Genomic DNA, 5,477 nt, shown 5'->3' on the forward strand with positions numbered 1-5,477 from the left:
GGCTTGTGAGATGAATCTTTCTATCTCCCATGGCTCAGAGGTGGAAGCATTTGTCTTCCCTTTCCTCTTTCTTGAGGTTTCTCTGGCCTTAGGTGCCATTAATGGTAATGGAAAAACAAAAAGCTTATGCTTTTACCACACTAAACTTAGAATATTGCTCGCCCTCGAGCAAGAGAAGAAAGAATAGATGAAGAAGAAGAAGATATGGAGGAGAGGGAGAAGGGGTTGTGTTTCGGCCAAGAAGAGAAGAGAGGGTTGTGTTGTGTGAAAATTGATTTTGAATTTTAAAAGTGGTGGAGTTTATGAGGTAGGTTTATGGGGAAGAGTGGATGGATGTGAGTGGTGAAGTGGTGATGAGGAAGAGAGATTGAGGTGATTAGTGAAGGGTTTTGGGGAAGAGTGTTTATGGGATGTTGTGAAAGAGGGGTGAGAAGAAGTGAGTGAAGGTAGGTGGGGATCCTGTGGGGTCCACAGATCCTGAGGTGTTCAAGGATTTACAACCTTGCACCAAATTAGGCATGTAAAATGCCTTTGCACACAACTCTGGGCGTTCAGCGCCAGGTTGGTGCCCATTTTGGGCATTCAACGCCCATTTGTTGCCATTTCTGGCGTTGAACGCCAGAACCATGCTTGTTCTGGGCATTCAGCGCCAGCTCCTCTCCAGGGTGCAATTCTGGCGTTCAGCGCCCAGATGATGCCCATTTTGGGCGTTCAGTGCCCAGACACTGCCCATTTTGGGTGTTCAGCGCCAGAACCATTCTCTGTTCTGGCGTTGAACGCCAGACAGGTGCTTCCTCCAGGGTGTGATTTTTCTTCTGCTGTTTTTGATTCCGTTTTCAATTTTTTTGTTTATTTTGTGACTCCATATGATCATGAACCTATAAAGACATATAACTAAGAAAAATATAGTTAGATAAATAAAATTTGGGTTGCCTCCCAACAAGCGCTTCTTTAATGTCAGTAGCTTGACAGTGGGCTCTCATGGAGCCTCACAGATGTTCAGAGCATTGTTGAGACTCTCCAACACCAAACTTAGAGTTTGGATATGCGAGTTCAACACCAAACTTAGAGTTTGGTTGTGGCCTCCCAACACCAAACTTAGAGTTTGACTGTGGGGGCTTTGTTTGACTCTGCTTTGAGAGAAGCTCTTTATGCTTCCTCTCCATGGATGCAGAGAGAGATCCTTGAGTTGTAAACACAAGGTTGTCCTTATTTAATTGAAGGATCAATTCTCCTCTGTCCACATCAATCACAGCTCTTGCTGTGGCTAGGAAAGGTCTTCCTAGGATGATGGATTCATCCTCTTCCTTTCCAATATCCAGGACTATGAAATCAGCAGGGATGTAAAGGCCTTCAACCTTTACTAACACGTCATCTACTTGTCCATAAGCCTGTTTTCTTGAATTGTCTGCCATCTCTAATGAGATTTTAACAGCTTGCACCCCATAGATTCCCAGTTTCTCTATTACAGAGAGGAGCATGAGGTTTATTCCTGAACCAAGGTCACACAGAGCCTTAAAGATCATGGTGCCTATGGTACAAGGTATTATGAAACTTCCAGGATCCTGTCTCTTCTGAGGCAATGTCAGTTGATCCAGATCACTTAGTTCATTGATGAACAAGGGAGGTTCATCTTCCCAAGTTTCAATACCAAATAATTTGGCATTCAGCTTCATGATTGCACCAAGAAACTTGGTAGTTTGCTCTTCAGTAACATCCTCATTCTCTTCAGAAGAGGAATACTCATCAGAGCTCATGAATGGCATAAGGAGGTTCAATGGAATCTCTATGGTCTCTAGATGAGCCTCAGAGTCCTTTGGTTCCTCAGAGGGAAGCTCCTTATTGATCACTGGACGTCCCAGGAGGTCTTCCTCCTTGGGATTCACATCCTCTCCTTCCCTTACAGGTTCGGCCATGGTGCTTATGGCAATGGCCTTGCACTCTCCTTTTGGATTCTCTTCTGTATTGCTTGGGAGAGTACTAGGAGGGATTTCAGTGATCCTCTTACTCAGCTGGCCCACCTGTGCTTCCAAATTTCTAATGGAAGACCTTGTTTCATTCATGAAACTCACAGTGGCCTTAGATAGATCAGAGACTAAGTTTGCTAAATTAGAAGTGTTTTGTTCAGAGTTCTCTGTCTATTGCTGAGTGGATGATGGAAAAGGTTTATTATTGTTAAGCCTGTTTCTTCCACCATTATTAAAGCCTTGTTGAGGCCTTTGATCCTTCCATGAGAGATTTGGATGATTTCTCCATGATGGATTATAGGTGTTTCCATAAGGTTCACCTAAGTAATTCACCTCTGCTATTGCAGGGTTTTCAGGATCATAAGCTTCTTCTGCATAAGAAGCCTCTTGAGTACTGTTGGATGCAGCTTGCATTCCATTCAGACTTTGAGAAATCATATTGACTTGCTGAGTCAATATTTTGTTCTGAGCCAATATGGCATTCAGAGTATCAACTTCAAGAACTCCCTTCTTCATAGGCGTCCCATTACTCACAGGATTCCTCTCAGAAGTGTACATAAACTGGTTATTAGCAACCATGTCAATGAGTTCTTGAGCTTCTGCAGGCGTTTTCTTTAGGTGAGTGGATCCACCTGCAGAAGTATCCAATGACATCTTTGATAACTCAGACAGACCATCATAGAATATATCCAGGATGGTCCATTCTGAAAGCATGTCAGAGGGACACTTTTTGGTCAACTGTTTGTATCTTTCCCAAGCTTCATAGAGGGATTCACCATCTTTTTGTTTGAAGGTTTGAACATCCACTCTAAGCTTGCTCAGCTTTTGAGGAGGAAAGAACTTGGCTAAGAAAGCCGTGACCAGCTTATCCCAAGAGTTCAGGCTATCTTTGGGTTGAGAGTCCAACCACACTCTAGCTCTGTCTCTTACAGCAAAAGGGAAAAGCATGAGCTTGTAGACTTCATGATCTACTCCATTAGTCTTAACAGTATCACATATCTGCAAGAATTCAGTTAAGAACTGAAAAGGATATTCAGATGGAAGTCCATGAAACTTGCAGTTCTGCTGCATCAGAGAAACTAATAGAGGTTTCAGCTCAAAGTTGTTTGCTCCAATGGCAGGAATGGAGATGCTTCTTCCATGTAAATTGGAATTTGGTGCAGTAAAGTCACCAAGCATTCTCCTTGCATTATTGTTGTTGGGTCCGGCTGCCATCTCCTTTACTTGTTCAAAATTTTCAATAAGGTTGTCTCTGGATTGTTGTAATTTAGCTTCTCTTAGTTTCCTCTTCAGAGTCCTTTCAGGTTCTGGATCAACTTCAACAAGAATGCCTTTTCCTTTGTCCCTGCTCATAAGAAAGAGAAGAGAAAAAAGAAAAGAAGAGGAATCATCTATGTCACAGTAAAGAGGTTCCTTATTGTTAGTAAAAAAAGAAGAAGAAGAAAAATTCGAACACAGATAGAAGATGGGGTTCGAGTTTGGTGAGTGATGTGAGGAAGAGATGTTAGTAGATGAATAAATAAATAGAATAAGAGGAGAGAGGGAGATGAATTTCGAAAATAATTTTTGAAAAAGAGTTAGTGATTTTCGACAAAAGTTTTTGAAAAAGGTTAGTAGTTTTCGAAAATTAAAAATAATTAATTAATTAAAAAGAAATTTTGAAAAAGAGGGAAGATGTTTTCGAAAATTAGAGAGAGAGAGAGAGTTAGTTAGGTGGTTTTGAAAAAGATAAGAAACAAACAAAAGGTTAGTTAGGAAGTTAGAAAAGATATTTTGAAATCATATTTTTGAAAAAGATAAGATAAGAAGATATTTTTGAAAAGATATGATTGAAATTGGTTTTGAAAAAGGTTTGATTTTTTTTTTTAAAATCACAATTAATGACTTGATTCACAAGAAATCATGAGATATGATTCTAGAACTTAAAGTTTGAATCTTTCTTAACAAGCAAGTAACAAACTTGAAATTTTTGAATCAAAACATTAATTGGTGATGTTATTTTCGAAAATTAAGAGATAAAGGTAAGAAAAAGATTTTTGAAAAATATTTTTGGAATTTTCGAAAATAACTAAGAAATTTGAAAAAGATTTGATTTTTGAAAAAGATTTTGAAAAAGATAAGATTTTCAAATTGAAAATTTGATTTGACTCATAAGAAACAACTTGATTTTAAAAATTTTTGAAAAAGTCAATTCAAATTTTCGAATATAATGAGAGAAAAAGGGAAAGGTATTTTTTTTTTTAATTTTTTTTTATGAGAGAGAAAAACAAGAAAAATGATGCAATGCATGAAAGTTATGGATCAAAACAATGAATGCATGCAAGAATGCTATGAATGTCAAGATGAACACCAAGAACACTATGAAGATCATGATGAACATCAAGAACACATTTTTGAAAAATTTTTTATGCAAAGAAAAATGCAAGACACCAAACTTAGAATTCTTTAATGCTTAGACATAAAGAATTCAGGAATGCATATGAAAAACAAGAAAAGACACAAAACATGCAAATGCAAAGATCAAACAAGAAGACTTACCAAGAACAACTTGAAGATCATGAAGAACACTATGAATGCATGATTATTTTCGAAAAAATGCAAGATGCACATGCAATTGACACCAAACTTATAACATGACTCAAGACTCAAACAAGAACACAAAAAATATTTTTGATTTTTATGATTTTCTAATTTTTTTGTATTTTTTTCGAAAATATTTGGGAAAAAGGAAGTAATGAATTCATAGTCCTCAATCAAAATCCTGGGAATTAGACATGGCTTAATAGCCAGCCAAGCTAAAACATGTTATATGAAACACTAGAATTCATTCTTAAAAATTTTGAAGAAAAATATATTTTTGAAAATATTTTTTTTTATTATATTTTTTTTTTCGAAAACAAAAGAAAAATTTTTGAAAGATTTTTGAAAAATTTTTGAAAACAAAACAAAAAGAAAATTACCTAATCTGAGCAACAAGATGAACCGTCAGTTGTCCAAACTCGAACAATCCCCGGCAACGGCGCCAAAATACTTGGTGCGCAGAAATTGTGATTACAATTATGTAAAATTCATTGCTCTTTCTTTCCCTGGTAATGGCGCCAAAAACATGATGCCAAAACCATGTGTCACAACTTCGCACAACTAACCAGCAAGTGCACTGGGTTGTCCAAGTAATACCTTACGTGAGTAAGGGTCGAATCCCACGGAGATTGTTGGTATGAAGCAAGCTATGGTCACCTTGTAAATGTCAGTCAGGCAGATATAAAATAGTAATGGGGTTTTCGAAAATAATACTGAAATAAGGATAGAAATACTTATGTAATTCATTGGTGAGAATTTCAGATAAGCGCATAGAGATGCTTTCGTTCCTCTGAACCTCTGCTTTCCTGCTGTCTTCATCCAATCAGTCTTACTCCTTTCCATGGCTGGCTTTATGTAAGGATGTCACCGGTGCCAATGGCTACTTTCGATCTCTCTCGGGAAAATGATCCAAATGCTCTGTCACAGCAC

At 37.7% G+C, this 5,477-nt stretch overlaps 1 non-coding gene across 1 annotated transcript; it reads left to right on the forward strand.

Annotated features, from left to right (window-relative positions):
- Window positions 1–2,675: 2,675 nt before the first annotated feature.
- Window positions 2,676–2,783, forward strand: LOC148568199 (small nucleolar RNA R71). Its single transcript, XR_015882100.1, has one exon. It is a non-coding gene; the product is annotated as a small nucleolar RNA R71 (small nucleolar RNA).
- Window positions 2,784–5,477: the final 2,694 nt, after the last annotated feature.

Source organism: Arachis ipaensis, chromosome B4 (assembly GCF_059453495.1).
Source record: "Arachis ipaensis isolate K30076 ecotype BB chromosome B4, ASM5945349v1, whole genome shotgun sequence".
Lineage (NCBI taxonomy): Eukaryota > Viridiplantae > Streptophyta > Magnoliopsida > Fabales > Fabaceae > Arachis > Arachis ipaensis.